This window comes from Nipponia nippon, unplaced genomic scaffold (assembly GCF_047370975.1).
Source record: "Nipponia nippon isolate SJK-2023a ecotype South Korea unplaced genomic scaffold, ASM4737097v1 scaffold_5, whole genome shotgun sequence".
NCBI classification, from domain to species: domain Eukaryota; kingdom Metazoa; phylum Chordata; class Aves; order Pelecaniformes; family Threskiornithidae; genus Nipponia; species Nipponia nippon.
This window is the reverse complement of record NW_028262369.1, coordinates 79,220,244-79,245,214: the sequence shown is the minus strand read 5'-3', so window position 1 is coordinate 79,245,214 and position 24,971 is coordinate 79,220,244. Positions and strand designations below refer to the sequence as shown.

At 36.4% G+C, this 24,971-nt stretch overlaps 1 protein-coding gene across 2 annotated transcripts in view; it reads left to right on the top strand.

Annotated features, from left to right (window-relative positions):
• The window catches only part of B3GALT1 (beta-1,3-galactosyltransferase 1), a 217,360-nt gene that overhangs the window by 141,655 nt on the left and 50,734 nt on the right, over positions 1–24,971 (top strand). Inside the window, exon 3 of one of the 2 annotated variants that reach the window (XM_087734170.1) lies at positions 14,342–14,445. The exons of the other annotated variant lie outside the window; for it this stretch is intronic. The gene's annotated coding sequence lies outside the window, so the exon portion shown is untranslated. The remainder of the gene's footprint in view (positions 1–14,341; positions 14,446–24,971) is intronic. 2 annotated transcript variants of the gene reach the window in all.

Below are 24,971 nucleotides of genomic sequence, written 5' to 3'. Positions count from 1 at the left end.
AATGGCATGGGCTGCATCATGTAGATCCCAAGCATGTGCATTTTGCAATTGACAGGAATAAAAATGCCAACGGGGGTTTTAAGCTACGCTGAAGAACAAAGATTGTGAGAGAGATTTAAATATTACTTAAACAAAATTACTTCTTTTATGAGCATAAGAGGAAAAATGAAACATGATTTAATATACATCTTGCTAACTCCTACTTATCTGCAAAATATTAAGCATCAGCACTGTTTTAATTTAAAAAGAAAATCTTGTCACTGCAGTGCACAGGAAAGATGACGTTCAGCAGATGAAAGCCAGCTGTGTAGAGAGTGACCTTGATGTTTGTAAACCCACTTTCCTTTGTTACAGAAATTGAAAGGAGACCCAGGTCTTATACTAAAGAAAGTAGAGTGGAGAACTGAATTTTCTTCTTAGTTCTGCCACCGATTCCTGCACGATCCCAGGCAAATTGCTTCAGTCAAAACTTTCACAAGCAGCTACTGTGTATTCTGAGCACTGAGTCTGACACACAAAGGATTAGGTTTGCAGAAGTTTTAAGAATTCATAGCTACAAGAGAAGTGAATTAACTTGCTAGTTTTAAAAACTCCAGCTCTGGACAAATATTAAAAACTATGTACTTTGAGAAATAAGTTAATGGTCATTTTGCATTAGATACCCAAACTGGGCTGTGCTTTTATCATATATTACTGTGCCATAGTACCACATTGTAAAACTGGAATAATAATAACTACTCATTTCACAAGAGTATTATAAAATGGAGACACTAATGTTTGTGAACTCTGAGATACTGTAGTTTCAATGCAGCCCATCAGTCTTATGAGGAAATCAATACTGTCGTATTCAGAGAAAGATTTGAATGTTGCAGCAGGCAAGTGGGCCACAAACTGAATGAAGTACATTTTTAAATGACATATTGGAAAACTGCCCATTAAATGAGTACTATCCATCTTGTGACCCGAATGAGGCAGGCAGGGAATGAGTTGGAGAAGAATAGTGTGCTCTCACATAATTAAAGGCTGTATCATAATGCAAACCCACATGTCGTCCTGAATACTTTAAAAGTTTGGCTAAGCTCCTAGCAACTGAATGCAAACTCTTATAATGCGAAGTTCTGGGAAGCTTAAATACAGTCTTGTTTCCTGTGTCACATCTAACATACACTTATTAGCAAAGTCCTCATGAAACTAATGAAACACTTGGCAAAATAACACAAGAACAATTTGGAACAGCATTCTAATGCTGGAAGATCAAATCTTTCAGAAGGCTTTGTTTTATGTTGTAAGAACTTTAAAGACAGAAATTCTCTTTGGAAGCAGTGAGTTTCTTAGCTATTTTTATGCAAGACAAGAATTAGGAATGTGACAAAATCTTATTTGGACACGATCTGTTCATGAATTGAGTCTAGTTATAATCACTCAGATTATGATCTCAGAGTTGGTGCCATTTAATTAGTATTTAAGTGCATGTACTGTAGCTACATTTAATTACAATCCCAGATTCCTATCTATTATCTGACAGATGATTGCTACTATTTGGCATTCAAACAGCTTCCAAAAAATAGGAAGTGAAAAACCTAATATGAATAACAATCAGCAATACAGCATGCTGTTACACAAAACAAGCCTACAATAAATGCTAGATCACATACACACACACAAAAAAAAATTAGTCACCAAATCATTATTGAAGTATTAAAGCAAAAGAAGGCCCTAAACTAAGGTTTTCTCTTCTTTCTCCAGTGGTATTTTATGTTTTCTCTTTGTTTAGATTCTGATCTTACATTTCAGTCCTACAGATTACAAGCTTGTGTGGTGGTGCCAATGAGACCCTAATAGCACAGATAAATCTAAAGAATCAGAACCTTCAGCTATTTATTTCTAAGAATAAACCTGAGCACTGCATCCATACTGATGCTTTACGCTATATACTGCTATACACTATACTGCACATTGTCAGGCTTTGTGATTATTGCCTCCATTTGTAAAATTGAAGAATGCCATGGATTCAACTGGTATCAAAGACAGGGACAGTGATGTTACAGTGAAAGTAATATTACAGTTGAGTTATTCTTACCTCAAACCTAACATACACATATTTCTCCAAATTTCAAAGATCTCTCCCCAGTTCCTTCAAACACTGTTTGTTTTATCCACACAGGGACCGGGGCGGGGGTGCGGGGGGGGGTGGGGATGGGGAAGTATGAATAACACATAGTAAAGTCTGCTAAATTTCTTCTTATTTAAAATTGTGCTTTAAGCTAAAGTTCCTAAATACCTTTAAGATATAGTTTGTTAAGTGAAATAACTTGAACCACACTGTAGTAAAGATAACTAAAAAGAAAGGCCAACATTCCCAGAGAGATGCCGATATAATAGGTAATGCTCCTGCACACCATCGGAATATCACAGAAATATCTTCAAAAGCAACATCCTTAGCTGTCCCACTGCCCCAAGAGACTCTCCCCATCTGTGCCACTTCAGTGTTCAGTATGTATACTACAATTTACCAGCCAGCTGCTAGCAAACAGAACATATAGAGACCGAGTTGTTCTTTTCATTCTCTTAGCAGGGAAAGTAATTTTGGTCTCTCTCTTCTATTCATGCTGATGATTTTCACAAAGTGTGTGTGTGATCTTTAGGAAATCTATCATTCTTTCAAATTTGGCTGAATTTGCCAGCCAAAAATCACGGTTAAATATTTTTTAGGCATGCAATTAAAAGTTAAAAAGGGTTAGACAACATGATTGCATAAGACATTATTGCATAAGATTGCATAAGACATAAAAATCGAAGGCTGAATTCTGCTGTTGTGCGTGAGCATTGGGAAGGAATGTGAGGAAAAAACTATGGGATCAGTTCCCTAAGCAACAAAAGCAATTGTGGTACAGTGAGACAGAGGTACAGGTTGCCAAATGGGAGGGAACAGTTTCATAGGGAAGGATGTTATATTTTCAAACTTATTAAAATGTATTCTAAACAATCATAATGCACAGAAATAAACACATTGGCAAGGGTCCTTCTGTTGACTGGCACTTCCTAGTTTTAAAAGCACCAGCTGCTAAACCTGGTATAGTTTCAAAAGCGCGTGTAAAAAGGTAAGTCACAAATGCACATGAGTATGAAAGCCATACACTGAAATTATACGTTCCAGACAGATTTCAGCTTTTTAATGGGACTAAGGTTACTGCTGCATATATAGAACAATGCAAAAAGGATTTATAGGGGCAGAAGGTGGGAAGATTAAACAAAGCTGGAAAATTAGTTCAGCTCATGTACCTAAACAGCCAAAAGCTAACTTCTTCACGTGCAACACAAGTACTAAAATCACCGCACAGCTCAGTAATACGAAAATTTTGACTTAGCCTATGTACACAAAGGGCTTTTATTTTCATCTATCTAAATGACTCCCTTTGCTGACAGGATTACACTCCTGTGCCTTAGAAGTGAATACAAGATTAGACTGAGCTGTTCTTTACTTATGACATTTCCCTATTCACAGCTTCTGACCCAGAATTTCATGTTTTAATTTAGTTATCCATTGACTATTTTGTTATTTTATAACCAGAAAATCAGTGAGCACTGCAGTTCAATCAAAAGCCCTGTGTCATTTCATTGGTTCTTTGAACAGATTGTAGCTACAACATACGTCAGTAGTATTGCTGTAACACAAAATTCCATAGGATTTTGTCTAAAATTCTGGAAAAAGAAATAAATAGAATGAATACACAAGAAGTGATCTAGTGCCCCTAAAGATCTGATTATTACCACTTAAGGGCATGCTGTTTTACCTTAGTGTTCAGGATTTGTTTGTTGGCTTTTTCTCTCATATGACACCATCTATTTTTAATGTTGACACATTTACATTTTAAAACAACCCAGAGACCCAGCTTTACTGGTATATCTTGCTAAATGTGAATAAAATTCAAACTGAAATGCATCAACTATTTCTGCTGACACCCAAGGTATCTATTCCTTTCCCTGACTTCTCCATAACTCTTTACTTGAATTTATAAATCCTGTAGCTTGTTTGGTGTAACAGACTGTATTGTCAGTACAATTTGTGATTCTGTTAAAAATCTCACAATACATTATGAGGTATTTGTCTTAGGTTTTCACGTCCTTCAGTCAAAAGCGTTTACAAGGAAGTCTTAATCTCTTTTGGTTGTAAACTGAAACTGCACTTTTAGGGGTTACAGGGCTTAAAGATTTTTTTTTTTTAAAGCTTCAAATACCTAAAATTATTAAAAAATGCATGAATAAACAACATTAACAGGGAGCATCAGAGACTGACAGACCATTTTACAACAGTAACCTGAGATACGTGTTAAGTCTAGCCTCATACTGAAATCGTCATCAAAGTCTCTGCTCAACTTCCCGTTTTGTTTAATCAATGAAAGATCTAGTTAAGATGATCCTAAGTCAAGAACTGGAGAAATCATGGAATCCCTGAGAATTAGGAGTATAGCCAGTAAGAAAGCTAAGCGAGCAAAACCCAGAGGGGGATTGCACTGCAAGTGGGAGATCTAGGAGTAAGAGCAGGAACGGGGCTACAGAGCAGGGCTAATGGGCAAGCCACAAGACAAGGATGAGGTACAGTAATACACAGCATGAATAAAAACAAAAGCAACCTGCTGAGTGTCCTAGAGCAATTAGTGCGATTCATTCCTATGCCAGATGGGTAGGCAGCTATCGGTCATTCTAAGAGACCAGTCTTCAATCCTGGTAGACCAGTTATGGCCCGGTGGCTGGCTGTAGTTGAGCCTTGAAAAAAAGACAACACAAATCATAGAATCATAGAATCATTAAAGTTGGAAAAGACCCTTAAGATCGTCGAGTCCAACCGTTAACCTATCACTGACAAGTCCACCACTAAACCATGTCCTCAAGCACCACGTCTACCCTTCTTTTAAATACCTTCAGGGATGGAGACTCAACCACTTCCCTGGGCAGCCTGTTCCAGTGCCTGACTACCCTTTCGGTGAAGAAGTTTTTCCTAATATCCAACCTAAACTTCCCCTGGCACAGCTTGAGGCCATTTCCTCTCATCCTATCACTTTTTACTAGGGAGAAGAGACTGACCCCCACCTTGCTACAATCTCCTTTCAAGTGTCCAGCTGAATTTTATAAACATAGGACAATTTCCATGCACAAGTATAACATGAACACTTAAAATATGTTAGACACTGCTACAGACAGTGTGCAATAATTGGCCTAATTAGATCATTGAGAGCTTTGAGTTGCGAATGATTTCAGCCCATTGTAGCTTCTGTTTTTTAGCCTTGCCTTCATTTCAGAGAGATTTTAATGAGATCCACAACTTTCTCCTTATATGTAGATATATTGCTTGAAATAAGCAGTACTTTATATGTGTGAAAGCAAACGTACATGGCTGTGGACAGTTTAGTTTATATGCCATAGCAGAAAAAGTGTCTGCAACGCCTGTGTGAACCCATCAGCACAAAGGCAGACATAGTGAAGAGAGTAATAGTGTATTACGCTTCATCTGCAGCTGAAAACTCTGTCAATTGCCAGAAAAGGGGAAGAGGGACGTGGGAAATACAGACAGGCGATAGATATAAAGACAGAAGTTTAATAGCAAGTATATCAGAAAAAAGGGTATGAAATACGTTTGATACAGGTGAAAGATGTCAGCTTATTGCTTTTTATTTATAGACCTGCACAGATGTGTATAGTGCTTTGTCATACAAAAATTAAATTGATGCAGATAGCTCAAGGAGTAGAGATGTGAAATCAGAATTGGTATGAAGAGAATATTAGAATGAACTAAATTATTGGGGAATAGGGACTGCTTTATCCTCTGGTCATTGCAATGAATAGGCAATGAATTATTCTGAAAAAATATTAAGTATCTTTCTAATGAGGCCTAGGGTGTCATTGTACAATGTAGGGTGCTCAGGCAGGAACTAGTGATAAGCAGATTAAAAAAAGGTGTAAGACTACAAAATACATAATAGCAAAAGCCACACCATGCATAGACATATCCAAAGAAAAGATCTGATATCCTAAGCAGAAATTATTTTCTGAATGGAAGTCCTCTCAAAGACCAACTTTTTCTACAAACTACAGAAAAGATACAACACAAACAGAACTGCTTGTGAAGTCCAGAAGAAGCACCAGTTAATTTCTGCTCCCAAAATACACTATAAAGGTATCAGAGTCCAGACACGTTGTCTCAGAATACAATTTCATATTGTACACACTTAATTGTTCTGAGTGATGCAAGACTTTTTTATTTACTTCATTAATACTTGAATGCTAGAAGGGAAGTGAATGGGGGAAGGATTCAAAGATTCAAGAGAAATTGAAGGGACTGATTGAGAGCTAGATCTAGAATAATGCTCAGCTAGCACCAGTTTCTCACACTCTGACCCAAAAATTCAAGTGCATTGTAATAGTTATGATTACCCACCAGCCAGTGCCATTTGGGGTGCCACCACCTATGATCTTCTTTGTAGAAAGGAAGTAAGTTCTGTGGAGGTTGAAGTAACAGAATGAATCTGATTAGTTTTCTGTAAAGTTAATTATAGCACCATTACTTGTTTACTTTGTTTTTCTGTAAAATGAGCACAAGGCTTGTATGAGGATAATGGATACATGTATTGTACTGTACGTATAAATTCCCATTCATATGGGATAAATCACTGTAGCAATGCTTTGAAGTTAGCAAACCTTTTCATTTAATTACAGATAAAAATACTGCATTTCCACCTTTAATATGAAATGAATGAACTATTAGTTGTGTAAACAACTTCTGAATTTCATTTCTGGTACTGCGGAAGCATCAACAGTGATTTCTTTTCATACATTTGAGATGTATAAAGATAGGCAGCAAATCCTAACTCTTCAAAAACTCCTCAAACTGTTTTTAATTACCTTTCTAAATGTTTTAAAATGAAGACTTAAGAACTTTCTTTTTTGTAACACATAGCAGAGCTTATTTTTATTTCCAGCACTGTGAAACAGTAATGGTTTATTACTTAGTACTTGATAGGAGGATGAGTGTTGTTTACTACTCTAAATGATTTTGAATTTTGAAAGTCTTTGATTCAATCTCACAAAGCAGCAAAATGATGTTTTAGATTGGATGTATGAGAGAATACGAACTAGCTGGAAAATAGACAACTCGAGAATATTTGTAATGGGAACTGTTTCAGCTGAGACAAAGAATAAAATGCATTTTCCTAAAGGACAAGGAGTTATTTTTACCTGTCTTTCTTCTTATGTTTAAGTGCTTTCTTTTTTTCTTTTAATGAAAGTGCTATGGCAGAGAATTCATGTTTTGGTTGAACACAGAGCAAGCAGCAAGCTAAATTATACACTCAATACAAATCTCATGCAATAATGATGAAATAAGTGTAAAATGACTGTAACCAAAGCAGACGCTTTATGAAGCAAAGTCTCCTCTAAATTCACTATGTGTAGGCAATATAGAGAAAATGGAAATGCATTTTAAAAAGATGAAACTGTACACTAGACTGGCCAAAAGTTTTAATGAGACCATAAAATACTACGATAAGCCTCTGTTTAAAATATACTCGTCCTTTGTCACTGCAGTATAATGCAGATAAAAACTTAGCAAGATATCAGGGAACATAATTAGAAGTCAAGCTGGTATGGAATTACGGTGCTCAACAAGCACAAGGAGCCAGTTCTGAGCCCCTGGCCTGTGATGAGAAGTTCTGCTGGCTTCAGCAATAAGAAAAAATAACTCAAATAATTGTGGGCTACAGGACTGGACCTTGGTCATTATTTAACCTAAACACAGTAGAGCTTCAGTTTAGTAAGGGTGGCATGCACTTTGCAATGAACAGCTATTTAATAAAGAGGTCAAAAGTCTGATGCTGCTACTAACTGAAGAAGCAAACACTTAATCTCAGGCAGCATACAGATGCCCTACTTACAATATATAGCAGTCATTACAAAATAAATGGATATTTATAGTTGAATTTATCATTGTTACATTGTCATATACAGACAGACACACACAATACTCTTCATTAGATTAGTTTAGATTAGCTTCAGGTATTTTTTTTTTCCTAACTCTGAGGCCATGTTTTAATAGAGGCACTTCACAAAAGTTTTAACGTTTAGAACTGGGTAAATTCCATTCAGCTTTGCAAAGATAAAATTTGCATAATAGGGCTGCAATTCAAGATCTTCTAGGAATAAAATTTCTCCTGAAATATCTGACATTTCCAAATGGAAATACCATCAGAACAAACCAACACTTGAGATTCAGTTCTAGGTTTACAGAAACAGCTATAGAAAATAAGAAGGACAAAACATTTCATTCTGAAAAATGGAAGTTTTGAGCATAGCCAGTGGTTTCTAGTTCTTCATCAACAGTCCATCAGTCTTTAGCTTAAAGTACAGCAACTATGGTAGTGGTCATAAGTGTTTTCTGTTTGCTTAAAAACCTCAGTAGTGAAGCTTACTGAACTACTCTGGCTTGATTAAATGCTTGGCAAAAGTCAAGCGCTGGAATGACTGTTTTCCCATGCAAGGCCATACAATGATATATGATCATATGCCTCTTCTTTTGGATGGAGTCGAGGGAATAAGGTAACACAAATGCCTGTGAAAGACAGCTGTCATGAAACAAGCCATACACCAGACGCCATCCTCTGCAGTGCTAAATTCTTTAGTGAGCTGGACGTCTGGGGGAAAAAAAGAGGGCTGAGGAAAATGAATGCTCCTTAAACATGATCTTTATCGTTCTAATGAGTTATTTAGTTACACATCCCTCTCCTATTGCTAAGTAGGAGGATATATCATGATAGTCATTCTGCAGAACATTCACTATCACAGAATCAGGTTCCTTACACAAGCTTGTCTGCTTAGCACCTTCTTATTCATGCATGTACCCAGTATTTTGTATTTTTACCTGTCTGAGGAAGTTTTATATGTACAAATTTTAAAAGCATACAAGGAAAAACAACATAATCTATTATACTGCTAAAATAGTTGTCAAGAGTCAGAAGAAAGTATTATCAGAAATTCAGAACTGGATATTTTTAAAATTATCTCATTCACAGGTGGTCCTATACTAACCATATACAGATAACAAGGTGCTTTGAGTCCTATTTCTATCACTCAAAATTATTAATACTCAACTGTTAGAGCTAAATATTCTAAAAAATGTCTCCAGACTCCCCATCCTATTTCTTCTTCAATGATCTAGACATCTTTTTGGATGCTGCCCCCACTTTCCCCGCTTCCCCCAAAAAGCTTGACATTGCATGCTTTACTGAAAGTTTCCTGATTAATCACAGCAATTTTTCATATGACTATTTAGTGAGTAATAATAATAATAAAAAAACAAGGCTTATTTACCAGTGTGGAAAGAAAAGTTAAATTAATAAGGGCAAATAAGGACCTTCTAGTATACTGAAAGCATCCATTTTCTTTATGGAAGATGAGATTTGTTTCATGTCTAAACGTTTTACAGACATCTATACGTAATTTGTTACACATGCAGCAACATAAACTCACTGCTAGAAGAACTAAAGCCACATATATACTGTTTTGGGAGGCTATGGAAGAAAGCAGCATCAATTCCTAGGGCAGTTAGTGAGCAGCAGCTCACACCCGCAGTGCTCAGACCTAGCAGGAATAGATTTGCCATGTTCTTGCTGCATGGATATATGGACCAAAATCCTCTGCTTCTCATATGGCAATTTAAAACATACAATTTTATTGATTTTACCACAATTTCTCCTGAAGGCATCTAGCTGGTTTGCTTGGGAAAGGAGCCTGCAGGTCAACAGGATATATGAGGTGTGAGGGATCATGGAATCAGAGTCTAGAACAAAATAAGTCAGATGGATTGACAGATAGGTGTTATCTTCAGAAAACCTTTCTCTTTTAGTCCCAGCCCTTTTACACTTGCACTTTCTCTGTTTTCTTGCTATGTGCTCCTCTGGTTTTTTGCTATCCTATTTCAAGTTTTATTTCTTATAATCACTGTTATCTCTCCAATCTTTAAGTTCCTTCATACCTTCATTTGCTCTTTTCTTCATCGTACTCCTTGCTATATTTTTACTGTTTGTCTATGTTTATTTTTCACTGTATGGTCCTAACCACCTCCCCTCAGCTTGTCCCTACATTCGCTCAAGCCATGCCAACTGATCTAAACTAGCTTTAGTCATGGCTTGAAAATTTTAAAACCTGCTTCCTTCCTCCCCCTCACAAAGAAGAGTTTGCAGCTTCAATAAGAACAATCAGTGTCAGGAGAAAAAGTGCTTGCTCAGGGCCTTTTTATTTTTATAAAGATTTTGGAATAAGTAGCTACGAATAGTAGGTGAGAATCCCCAAAGATACAAGCAGAAATAGTGTTAACAACCACCACTTACACTGAGCTTTAAGTTTCTTTTTTAATCTACTAAACAGTGAAACAGCAAAGCAGAGCCCAAGGTTCTTACTAATCACTAATTCAAGCTTTGAAATTAAGCAAAGACATATTCAGAACAATCCAGTAGCAGCGTTTTTGTGCAAGGACACACGAGGTGAAAAGAAAGTGTTATTTACAGACCATTCAATTTATCTGTGGTGGAAAGAAGAATAAGAACGCTTTTTTTTTGTACTACAACACCTAGTATTCTGTAATTACTTTCTACCAGTAAGAGTTGTAGGGCTTTCTGACTGCTGGCTAGCATGGTTCTGTGGGGAGGATGGCTGAAACACACACAGGGCTCTCCCTGTGGCCAGTCACACCTGAACTGAGGCACACAAAGTTGAGGTGGGGGTTCTGAACTCCCAGGCTCCCCAAATTCTTTCTGGCATATTCTTTTACCAATTATACAGGTTATACTATTGTCTTCATAATCCACTCTCTCATTTGTAGCAATTTATATTGTTGAAGTTGAACCAGACTTAAGTAATGCCTTTGAAAGGATTTTCATTATCTGAAATAAAGATACCTACAGCTTAAACTTCAGATTCTAATTTCATATACAGAATGGAATCTACTGTTTCATTGATCTTAGCCACTGAACTAATCCATTAGACTAATTCATACATATCTCATATACACAGAGAACAGAATACACCTGTTTCAACTTGCAGCTTAGATGAAGCTCAACTCATTTGCAAATGATTGCTTGACTGACAGAAATACAAAAAGAAACAATTCCTTGATAAGAGTAATTTCCTATACAGGAATCTTGCTGAATACTCAGCTCTTGACAGATGCTCCAAAAGCAGCGAATATACTGGGCATTTATTCCCATTTGTACTTGTACAGAAGACTGTGACCTTTCTTTTGACATGCATGCCCCACAGCTATTTCACAGTCATCTTATATTACCTTAACAAGCTAATATGTATGGACTCTCTCTCCAAGCAGAACAGTGGAACCAAAACCACAGGGATGATAGCTCAAGGAAGCATTTAAACTAGCATACCGTCTTTTGTAGTGGGTAGAAACAAGACCAAGCGCTTGAGTTTCAACCACTTTGGAGAGATTTCCTCTTTGCTGCAACCTTACCATTTGGGTAACAGTCTTCAGCACATAATAGCTGAGGACCGCAAGGAGATTTTTAACAAAGAGCCCTCTTCTCTGCAGTGTATACACGTTCTTTCTCTCTCCACATCAGGGCAAGAAGCCCCAAATTTAGTGATCAGCAAGAGCCTTGTATAAGATTGCTCTCTTTCCTAAAAGCATTCCTCTAGGGAATTAAAAGTGATCAAGCAGTTTGAGAAAGGGCACTCTCAGTCTGGGCTGAATACAAATCAAATATATAAATGATGTTGCGCATTGCTTAGACTTACTGCTGATAAGTATTGACAGCAGCATGGCCTTTTCCTTTTCCCTGGACCATCTTCTCTTCGAGTATAACTTATATAGATCAAAATAATTATACTGCTCTTCTGCACTAGTATCAAGATGTTCCTGACACTACACGCTGCCAGGTTTCAGTGGGCTGAAGGGTTATCATTAGGCCAGACTCATTAGTGGCCATTACTTTCAGTAAGGATTTAAGAGTGCCTACTTTGTGAGTTGCAAGCTTGTTTGTTTGCAAAAGATTTGTAGTGGTAAATAGTGAATTCCAGTCTGAGTTTAATTTCCAAATCAATTCTATGCTTTCAAAATGTTAAAATTCCTTTCCATCTCTAAACTACAAAAATCAGACAGAGTTCCTCACTGTTTTGACCCTGGTTAAGACTTTAAACTGTCTTTTTCAGATAGGTCGTTTAAGAAAGCTGTAGAGTTTATCTCCTACCTGCTTAAAGGAAACATTATTTCATATCTATTTTATTCCAAACTCAGACTGGAAAAGCAGTGATTGGTGGGGGAGGGGAAGAAGCTCAATGACTATGGAGATATGGAATTTTGTAAGAAGTCCCATTGAAAAAAAGATAATAGCAATTGTATTAATGTTTCTGCAACTCAAAAAAAAAAAAACCAACAACAAAAACCCCTAGTATATTTGCATCTGCATAAATAGAGCCATTCCGAAACTGGAATCGGATCGCTAATGTTTTCTAATTGAAGGAAACCAAACAATGATTTCTCTTCCACTTCAGTGGAAGAAACCAAACCAAACCACACCAAACCATCTTCCTTCCTTCTTCCACCACACCCCTTCTGAACTATTTGCCTGATTCATAGGCTACATCCCAATCCAAGAGAGATTTGTTTAAAGGTGGGAGGAGAAGATGATGAGTTTTGAAAGGGACTTGTTTATGGCTGAAGACTGTAGCCCGGCCTCTAGCACTCACGATAGCCAGCACTGCAATGCTCACCTTGAATGAGATAATATAGGGAAGATAACCTACAATCAGATAACAAAATTAAAAAATTCAGGTTTTGTCACATTAAGCTCTAAATTGCATTTAATAGATTGAGCAATAAAGTCTAACCAATCTCTTTTCATATGAAGACAAAACACCATATTTGATTTACATTTTATTACAAAAGTAGTGAGCGTAACCCCTAAAATGAATATTTTTAATTAGAAAATTATTTTGAAAATGTTAAGAAAATAGTGAATTTTTAATTCAAACTATTCATAGGAAAATTTAAAAGGAACTGGGATAAAATCTAACAGAAAGCCAACTCCAAGATATTTGAGTTACAGACTTTTTCATACTTTTGCCTTTGCTACACGAAACTATAGTGGCTATCCATGCAGTACCTCTATGCAAGAAAACTTCCTGATATAAATTCAACAAGAATGAGAGCAATTACATATTCTGACATATATTTCTTCATTTCTCAAATACTTTGAATACAAGGGTGATTTCTATTTGTATTCTACAGTTTTGAAAGTCCACTAATTGCAAGACATTGTGAAATAAATGTAAATTGTCTGGATGGGCACCATCCAATTTCTAATGGACAGGTGTTCATATAAAAATTCAGCAGTATCAGCAACAAGCTGGCAGTTACTGGTGAGGTGAGGGGTGTTAAGAAATTATTTGGCTCACAGCTGAAATTCCTATTAAACCACAGGGATGATCAAATTAAGTCAAGGTCAAGTATGTGACAGAGCAGCTGTGCCGTGCAGCAGATAAGGACTGCTGGTATATATATAGTAAATTTGTTTTCATTTTCTAATCCACCATTCCTGTCTTGCAATTCAAGGCTGCTGCAGGAGAGAAAGTGGCCTGCTGTACTCTCAGCCTTTACTTTGGGCTCTCCAGGTTCAGCTCTTTCTTAGGCTGCTTGAAGCCTTCGTGGCGGAGCAGCCCCCTAGCACTCAGTGCATCACTTCAACAGTGGTCTACGAGGAAAGCTTTACAGCTGTCCAATATGGCAGAATAACCAACGAATCTTCCCCCCACTGAATAAGACAGATGTTCAAATCTCCCTAACAGAAGGAAATGACTGGACTGGGGGTGAGGTTCTTGCCTGCAGAAAATTTTACTCTCAGGTGTAGCCCATCTAGAACTCTTATTAACCACTACAAATATATGCTTTCAACATAGAGTGGTTTGGGGACCAGTAATGCTTTGGCTTTGTAATCTATTATTTTCCTGTTTCAGTAAATGAAATAAATTGATTTATGGCAGTTAATGTACAGGTACTGAAAACGGTGGCTGTAATTTTTTGGTACCCATCTGTCCTCCTCTTACTCCATCTGTTTCCTTCACTCATTGCACTGGAATCCTGCTTCACAAAATGGAATCCAAACTCTTTCATCTAGCACAGTGTAAGTTACCTAGTTACCCAGCTGAAAGACATTTTCAAAATAAATCACTCTCCTTGTAATCTGTAGAAGGCAACAGACAACGTTTTTCTTGTTAATATATGTCTGAGCAATCCTTCTTTCAACAAAATATACAACTGTCAGTAAATTTCCTCTAATTTCAGATTGTGCACTTCAAAATAATACCATAAAGGGTCATCATTTTAATCAATTATTGATTACACCTTGGGGACTTTATACTGATTCCACTTGATGCTGCTTTAAAATGGTAAGTACCTACATAACTGTATGATATTATAAATTGGTTTAGATTTTTATAGCTAATACAACAGTATAAATGCACAGTATTATATGATTTCATTGGATAGTATAGCTTTTTATTAAACTGTGTTGACTGACTTTTTTTATTCTTTAACAGTTCTTTGGCCTGTTAACAATTAAAGATTTTGATTTGACTCTTTACACTAAATGTAAGTGTTTAACAGGAAAAGAAAACCTAAGAAAGCCCTCCCCCCTTTACGATCCAAGATGGATGATACAATATAAAGGCTGAAATTTTTTTGATAAATCTTGTGTAGCACAAATACAAAAGCCACTGCTAAAAACATTTGTTCTATGAGATACTATAAACAAAGGATAGTTCCATTATTATCTCATCTTTAAGGCAGTGTGGTGAGATCATTTGAAGGTCAAGAAAGGCGGGGGCTGCTGTTGCTCTATAAAAGGGCTCACGCTTTAAATAAGTGTCTCGGTATTCATGGTGTCTGTCTTTTCTATACTAACACAGTATCTAGAATACCTACGTGCCTTAAATACTTTGTTTATGCATTTACCACTTCATTATTAGCAACATATTAAAAGGAAATACTTACATTTTATTTGCAGCTACAAAGGACTTTTGACTGATACTGAATTTATGCAGAATTAGAATATACAAGAATACTAGCATACAGAATACAGTTCACAGGAACATGCATTTAAACACACAACTTTGTGGCTAGGGTGATAGTAACTCTACTCATCACTTCTTTATTTTTAATCCCACAAGTTACTTTACCAAAATATCAGTAGCATAACTACCTGTAAGAATTTTATTGAGTCAAAAGCAGTAAATTACCTAACCACTTGAGACATAGAAGGAGCATTTATAATATAAGGGAATTTAAAAATATGTAGTGAGAACTTAAGTTGGAAATTAAATGTTTTCCCAAGATGAAAAATGGAAAAAAGGGCTGGTAATAGCACTTTGTAAAATAGAACTTTCATGTTAGAGATCCATTATAGTGATGTAGGTGACTAAAAAAAAAATGAGGATTGCACTTCTTTTAATCTTTATGTGTACATTTAAATACATATAGCTCATTTCTCCTTTCTATGGTAGAGTTTGAAGCACTTATAAATGAAAACAAAAAGCAAATGGCTGGTATTAATCATACAGGAAAAAAAAATGAAGTCTATATACCTCCTGGGGTCTTTTAAAAAGCATTAATAGTGAAGTATTTGCATAAAGTTAAAGCAAGAAAACACTCATATGTGAGAAAACATGCATCTTTTTGACATCTGCAAGCTACTTCTCTTGATCTGCTCTATAAATAGAAACTAATTATGGAGAGACTGAAAACAAAACAATGCCCTAGAAAATAAGAGGGACTGACATTTTTGAATATACTCAAAATAGTGCGAGTAAATCTGTATCATACAGATACACAACCATTAAACACATTTGAATTACAAATCTTTTTTCATCCAGTCTTCCTCCTTTTACGAGCAATAGTTAAACTTCCACCAGCTCCATTCAAAGCAGAATCACCCTTAATGCATTCTTTCTCTAGAAATATTTTCTGGCCTACAGAGTATCAATATTAACTGTGAATGTCGGAAGAACTGTACAGGTCCTAGCAAAAAAAAGTATTCAGTCCTCTAAATGAATGCCTGAGCTCTGACTTTTAAGTGAAGACAGAGATCAGCAAGTCAGCTGCTGTTTATATTGCTTTCTTACTCATAATAAAAAAACAGAGGCTTGGGGAGTGCTTAGTAACATAAACCATTCCTTCCCAGGAATTTGATATAAGTTTTCTTTTAAAATAACTTTATTGCCCTGCTTTGGTTATAAATATAACTTCAGAAACAAGTATAATCCAAGGCTAAATTCCAAACCCAAAAGCTGACACAATATAGAGGTCAGCAGTGAGGCTGACATTTCAAATTAATATGCTGAGTCAATCCTGTCAAGGTGGGTTGTCAGGGTTTCTCAGTTTCAAAGAGTACCTCAGCTGCTGTCTTTGGACAGTAATGTTTCCCAGACTCACTGCAGAAGTGCATATCAAGCTGTTCCTTAGAGCAAATAGCAACCTGTTTATATATCGGCAAAAGGAGGCTGGCAAAGGACAAAATAGAAGGCACTTCAGCCACGCAGAGCTGGAGGGCACCATTAGAGGGACTGAAATGGAACCAAGTGGGGAAAGGCGTCATCCCTGGGAGCTGGGGGGAGGCAGTGGCTGGATGGAGCTGCAGAGCTCAGCCAAGTTAAAAGCTGCGTGCTGGATTTCACAAAATTAAATACAACCATGGCCTTTATTTTTAGCCATCTGCACTAAGAGAAGGGAGATTAAGATGCCAGAAATGACTATCCTTCACAGGCAGAGTCACTCAGGAATCCTATCTGTATGATTGCAAATACTTGCAAACATTGATTCACCAGGATACAGCACTGAGCTACAATTCACGTATTTTTCGCGCCATGCAACAACCCAGCAGTCAAAAAATTTGTCCCATTAAAACAGCATACAAAGTGACAATCTGCTATGCTGTTTTACAAAATCATCATGGGAGGAAATATCTTTAGGTTTGCCTTAACCTGCCATCTGTCCATGCAAAAAGTCAAAATGCATTAATTTACGTACAATATTTCGCCAGCCAGTAGCAGCCGTTAAGCATTATTCCTTTCCCCCACCCTTCACCTTAAAAGGGACTATTCTGTATCCTTTCAGTCATGGTATATACGTTTTCTGTGAAGAAAATAAACCAAAGCAACTGTATATATATATATATCAGTGTGCAAAAAAGCACATTCTAGGGTGGAATACACAAGCCAGTGCACATGCTCTGTGTTTGCTATGTACTGCTACCCTGAAGTGCAGAATATTTGCACAAATATAGGGAATGCTCAATGGCAGCAGGAGGCAGCACTGGTAGCCTAGACCAGTCCTAGTCTGTGCCTTCAGAGACCTATTTCAAACCAGCTGGGCATTAACCTAAATAGCATTTACTTGAGTTTCAAATAAATAACACATTCTTAGTCCTAACTTCCTGTTTTGGAGTGCAACAACATTTTAATCTATTCTAAAGAGAGGACAAAATGAATCATATAAGTCTAAGTGGATGCACTGGGCATGCTAAATGAGGAATGGGCATAATCATTTAAAGCAAAAGCAATTAGATCACAGGGAATGCATTTAAATAGTTACAGCAGCAATTATTTCATTTCCAGCTACTTGAGACTATGAGACCATAACCTGAAAATTTAGTCAATGACTTTTGGTTTGTAGACAAGTACTAAACTACAGGATTTTAGCTTTCCATGGTTAACTGATCAGAACATGCTTTTCATTTATTCTTGTTTTTTAGATTTTATTATTAATGCAGAAAATCTACATAATACTGAAAGCTGAAAGTGCAGTGTCAAGTAAATGGAACTTAACATCAAAATAACAGGGCCAGTTGCACTTTTTTGGTAATTTTTCATATTTAATTAACTGAAAACTTCATTTCTGAATTTTAATTCACTGACAAATAACTTCATTAAAACAAAATTATGATTGCCTGTGGTGTTTAATGTACTTCCAAGAAGGCTGACTTCAAAAACATACAAACTTTGGAGGGGGAGGGTGGCAAGAAGGAAACACACTGGAACAACCTTAGCTTGCATTACTGAAAGCAAAATTCCCTGTACAAACTCAAATTGAATGGGATCTTGGAGGTGAGAATAGAGCAGGATTACATAAAGCAAGTTGTGGGAATGATGACTGGAGGAACCTGGCAAAGAAAAAGGTGAGAATCCTCAAGGCAGGAGATACAACAAAATAACTATCTGCATTAATTTAAAGAAAAAAAGGAAAATTTTGACAATGTGTTCACATAGCCTTTTGAAAGAGAGGGAAATAAATTGGAAGGGTTACATAGAATTTATCAATTGTCAGAGGGATATGCCTGTTTCTTTTCTCCCCTCCCACCTTCTGCATCATCAAGTTCAGCATTATCAGTAGAACATGTTTCACCTTCTCAAGTAAAGTTATGAACAGCAGTCCCAATGCCATAAGCATGGCAAAAGTTGCTCAGCTGTGCCTGGTTCTCTTTGCTACTGAATAATCTATTGTAATCAATGTATTAAAGAATAAACCCAATGCAGTTTTCATGATGGCAACCTGAGGAGCTATACTAAAATTACAGTGAATTATGTATGTATGAGCTGGGTTTAGCCCTCTGTAGAGGGGACCCCAGGCTTGACATGAAATTGCTCTTCAGCTTGATAGGCAGACAAGAAAAAACTGCACTGATGTTCAGCTCACAATAATGGTGATACCTATGTTGCAAAGCAGAGAGGTGAAATTTCACTTTACCCGAGCATCATATCTCATAGAAAGAAACAGCATTTGCTTGTTTTATTTATACAAGTTTAGAGGACACTGACACACATACATACAAAAAGGAGCACTGAGTGCAGTTCTGTTACGTGCTACAGGAGAACTGCAGAAGGAATGTCTGAAAGAGAACCATACACAGGCCCAGTCCTCAGTAATGTCAAGGTTGCATGTTTGTCCGTGATAAGCACTGAAGGTATGCCAAAACACACCATGCTAGTGGCCAGACTATTACTTGCTTTATTGTGCCAAAGCATTTATAGGTAAGTCACAACTGCTTGGTAGCTCACACAGGAACTTTTGATCTCTTCTGGTGAGGCTATTGCAGCCACCTGTTTTCTATTTCTTGCATTAATCCTTTGCCTGTTCACTTTGTCCCTTCCTTTCAGACACTGTACAGGTTTTTGGCTGTGATAGAGCTAGTTTGCTTCATAGCAGTTTGTACAGTGCCGCATTTTGAACTTGTAACCAGAACAGTGTTGATTACACACCAATGTTTGAGCTATTGCTGAACAGGCCTTGCACAGCATCAACGCTTTCCCTGTTTCTCATGCTGCCCTGCCACCGAGTAGGCTGGGGGTGCACAAGAAGTTGGTAGGGGACACAGCCAGGACAGCTGCCCCCAACTGACCATAGGGATATCCCATACCATATTATGTCATGCTCAGCAATAAAACTGGGGGAAAGAAGGAGGAAGGAAAGACGTTCAGAGTTATGGCGTTTGTCTTCCCAAGTAACTGTTATGCACGATGACACCCGACTTTCCTGGAAATGGATAAATAGCTGCCTACTGGGGTTAGCCCACAACTGACACAAAATACCCAGTTATTTTAATTAGCAGCAAAATAGTAACATATCCCTCTATTGTCCTCTTTGCACTTCTTTTCTCTTATGTTAACAGAAAACTGAATGCATTTACTAAGAGCTAGAACAAAAAGAATACAAATGTGAGGCTTTTACAAGGTCACAAAATACTTGTGTTTAATTCTGGCAAGTTTGTGTAGAGAAAAAGTGCCATGAATGGAAGAGGTCTGGATGGCATCATCTGTCTAATTTTATCAGTATTTCATTTACACTTCTGCTTCTGTTTCATTCCTACAGACCATGTCATCTAATTAGTCTTTGTTTTACAAGTTTATTGAAATGCAGTTCTGTAGCCAGGAGTATTAGTTGTGCTTATTTTATCTGTTTTGTTACTAACAAAAGACATTCACAGAAGATAATGACTCTTACTTTAAATCCTGTCCTAAGAGACATAAACTAATCCACTGCACTGATAAAACAAGATTCGTTTAGATTCACATATACAATGAAAATCCTCTCAAATAATATTTCATATGCAGACCAAACCCAAATCAAAAAATAAATTACATTACATAGTTTGCCACAGAAATACAATGGTTAAATTGCATAAACCTAAGTAGGTCAGAACTCCCACTGACTTCCATATGTAGTTGTGGGGTTTTGTACTTGTCTTCTCTCTGAAAATATACGTCTATATGAAATAAAGTATTTTGCAAAATGTTTTTTGATTCCCTAGCTTTATTTTCATAAGGTCATACTAATTTTCTGTCTAAAAGACTGTTCTAGAACATCAGGAAAATACATGCAAAAATAAATATATTCTTTTCTTGAACTTAATCAGTTAACAATAACTGCCACATTAGTGAATAAAAAACATTTCAGGTTGACTGAAAGCCATTTTTCTGTTAGAAGTGCATTAGAGATGTAATCTTAGTTTTTGCTAACGCATCAAGAGTTAAGCTCAGGGAAAGATCAATAATGCATTATTGATTGCAAAATTAAACAAAAAAAGTTAACAGCCATGTCTACTATTGGAATTTTCATTAAGCCAATGTAAGACCTCTGGAATGTATCTTTGTAGATGGCCTGTCTTCTATAATGACATAATTTTGCAGAGAAGAATCATTTGATGAACGATTAAAATACTGAAGCAAAAAGAGGTTGAGAAAGAGGTAGCAAATGTTTTATAATTCTGTCAATTTATTTTTCCTCCAGGATTAAAAAACCTTTTCACAAAAGGAATTTAAATCTTTGAAGAGTAAAATATGCTAGTAAAAAAACAATCTCCCCTATGTAAAATAATACTATATACATGTGACCTCTTCAGAGGCAAAGCGAGCAAGATGACTGCATAACACATCTGGCACATTGTCATCATAGAATATCAGGGGGAAAGAAGCAAGAGAAAGGAAAGTTACATTTTGAAATTATATTACTATCACAGCAAAAAAATGTAGATTTTTACTTGATACTGCTGTCTCTCAAAGAACACTAATCCCATTTATCAACCAAAAAGAACATTTGCCCCTCCTTCAAAAGCAATCTGGGAAATGAATCTTTGTGGTATCTATAAAAAGCACAAAGTTAGTCGCCATAGCTGATTTAAAAGCTATGTGGACATTGCTACTCAGATATTATTACGGACCAAATGACCATTCTCTCAACCTCCTCTTATCTGAGCCCAGAGGGCTTGTCATCAGAGAGATATGAAAACACACACTCTGCTTCAGCAGGCTCTCAGTTGTTCTTCTGCACTGAAAGCGTTAGTGGGTTCCTACAACATGCATTTAATTTGGGCAGCAATGATATTATGAGGCATCGCTGTACATGCAAAGTGCCACTTTCCCTGATCACATGGTAACAGTTTGAACATTCATAAACATCAAAACAAGTATGAACATTTTTAATGCTAGGGATTCAACATACCAGTGATGTTTCTCTCACCACCGTGTTTTTTCTGCTACTAATACACACAGATAGTCTCATATCCTCACCATTTGCCTTAACATGATGTTCTAAACCTTTTTTTTTTTTTTAATATGTCCATAAATCTTTCCAAATCTTGTTGCTTAACCTTTAGTCACCTTGATATTATCTAACTTCCCAATTAGTAGTAAATTCTAAAAATTTTCAGCTACTGAATAATCATTATCTTAACCTAGAACTTGTAGTCATAGAAGCATAACTCATTTTTTCCACCAAGTACTTTAAAAACTAGCAGCCAATAACAAATTTTAACCTTTCATTTCCATATTGTGCTGAATATCACAGTGAGCAGAATGAGTTTTGTCACTGATTTTAATGGAACTAATCTTGTATCTAATTAATCCACTCTTCTTAACAAGACTAAAGTTGGTAAGCTTCCAGGCTTTAAATCTCCACTTGAAAACTCTAGTTTCTTCATCAGAGACTTCTCTAAGAAGTATTTTTGACTTGTACCCAGACAAGTGACCCAGGGTGCTGCAGGATAGGGCTAGCATAGCATTGTACTTGTCACCCAGAAATAGAACAGATTGTTTTGGAATCTAACCCTTAATCATATTTAAGCACAGATTCCAGAGACTATGGACTTAGACACAGCAACCCTGAATTCCATCTCGTATCTTCAGTAACATTTGGTTTCCTGCCTTCTCAGTCTGGGTAACTCTGTTGAAGAGCATTGATTACACCGTTTTTTGTTTCAGAAATCGAAAGCTAAAGCCTACAAATATACTTGTCACATCTAGAAGACACAAAACATAAGAAAAGTCTTTTGTGGTATACAGCTTCTAACCCTCTTTCTAACATTAGTCTGAACAAAGGGCCAGGACTAAGCATTGTACACATTTGTATACCCAGAGCCCAAGGAATCTGATGAGTTTTCACAAAGAAGAACTTACAGCATTGTGCTCCTGATCAAAAAATTTTGCAGGAACTCCAGCTTTAAGCCGTATAAAAGAAGCTAGATTTTAGCACCCAAGGGTGGCAAAGCCTGAAGGAAATCTTGGGAAGAACAATATTTAGGCAGTCTAAATTTCCATTTCCACCTTGAATACAATTCTAACACAATCCTGCAGATGAATTTGAATTTACTGAATGCTGTGTAGGAAAAAAGTCCGTTTACAAAAACAAAAATTGTACAACACAAATATTTGAAACAAAATCCTTTCCTCCAGCATAATAATAAATGGATGAGAATGAATTTAAGGATTCTTTCTCCAACAGGTATTTAGAAGAAGTTTTACTCATCGAATTGCTTTTACAATGACAAAAATCAGTCAAGTGTTTTTTTCGAAATAGGGATGAACCAAAGTTATCTCATGATGAGGCTTGAATCATCTTTAGTTCCTCTTCTCTTCAGGAATTTTTTTATGAAACAGATTTAAGAAGGGGTTCAGTTGTGCCAAATTAAGATTTTAATGACTGATCAATAGATAGGATATCAGATTCAAAAACAGAATCTCTTCTATTAAAGAAAAAAAGGTGCTCCTGAGTACAAAAGCAGTATGCTTTTTGTCTCACTATATGTAATACTGCCGTTATAATTTCTTACTAGACAGCATATCAGCTAAAAGCTTCATTTTCTTCCCTTTTTTTTTTTTTTTTCACTGATCACAGCATAGGGATGTGGATAAGACTCAAGAGTCATTCTGTGGAAAAAGAAATTTAAAAAAAAACAACTCAAACTCATCAATTAAGCTACATCCCAGCTTGAAAACTGCTTTGAGTCACAGAATGGAAACATAAGCACCTTGCATCTGAAGATGATGCAATACATACCAGCAAGAAAAATATATGATAATATTAGGGAGTCTCTTGTTTCTTTTTAATTTATAACTCTTGAGTTTTGTCCATAAGCAATTCTAGCAGATTTTTGTGTTCAAATAGAAAGAAAAACCTGCCTTTGTAAAACTTTAGTTCTATAGGAACACCAATGATATTTCTGAAAATGTACCTGCCTACAAGATGACTTTGGATCTTTAAACTGAGACACATGAGGTCTGTCTTTCAGATCAGCATCTGCTCAGCTTAGGAAAAAACAGCAGCCAGGACATCATGAGCTAAGAAAGCTGTTTGCAGCTTTAATAATGCACTAGCACTTCTATTTCAGTTAATACCTATTTACTTTGAACTTTATAATACATTAATTTGTCTATTTTTTTGTAAATTACAGATGAGTGAATTTATTTTTTTTTTAAGATAACTTTAATTCTTTCATCCAAGATGTCTTGTCTAAACAGAACTGATAACCATTAAAAGCATCAGCATAACATATTACTCACTTTCACTGTTTTGCTAGAATGCCCCTAGATATAAAAACAATGCTTACTAACGATAAAGTCAGAGCAAAATTCAGGCCCATGAAGAGATATATAATTCATATGTTAGAAAGTTCTTGCATATGTGTGGATTATCTTGACAATCAATTCACAAAAAAAGGGAAGCTTGGGACCTAGAGGGTACATTTTCAAAGCTTTATACAGGAGGTACACTCATTAATCCTATTAAAGAGTAATAGGATTAGTGTATACACCACTTATATGTGGCTTTCAAAAAGTTCCACATTTAGACCAAACTTAAGGAAGCAGATGAAACAAAAAAATCCTAGTAACATGTCAACCAGTGATTATTCCTTTCTATTCATGTATAAGCTGCTCAACAGTACTTTTATGTCTTTGTTGGAATTACCACTGCTGGAAAGCAGTAATTCTAAGGCAGATTTTATTGTTTTGCCTACTAACATAGCTGTCCTGATGAATCTTCCATTTCTTCTTTCCACATTGTAAAAAGAGGCACCCTGATATCTCTGTAAAAGATACTACACAGCATAACTGTGTCCTCTACGTTAAAGAGGACATAGAGGTTAATGAAATGTAGGATCAGCATTTCTTTGACAGTGTCTGCACATCTTCTGGTTGCCAAGCTACAAAATGCATTCAAACTTTTTCAGTTTTCATATATGAAAACAGCTTTTGGGGAAAGTGTCCAAACAAACATCTGTAGATGAGAGTTTTTTATTTGCTCACAGAACAGACACTACATCATGAGGATCAAACTTATACACTTCATCTCTCACAGGCAATCTAAAAAACTCCACATTTAGTTGCCTGAGGATTTGCCTTTCTTATCTCTTTAATCTTGACAAAAGGACCATAAAAGGCATCAGGTAAAGTCAATTTTCACAGTTACTATGCTAGACCATCTTATTAGGAAAACATCAAAACCACAAGCTCATTCCACACAAGCTGCAAAACAATTTCCGTACAAAAGTGATTTCAGACAGAGTAAAGTGACACAAAAGAAAGATTCTGGTCAAAAATTAAAATCAGCCGTGCATCAACTCAGATATAAACTAGCTGACATTCCTTGC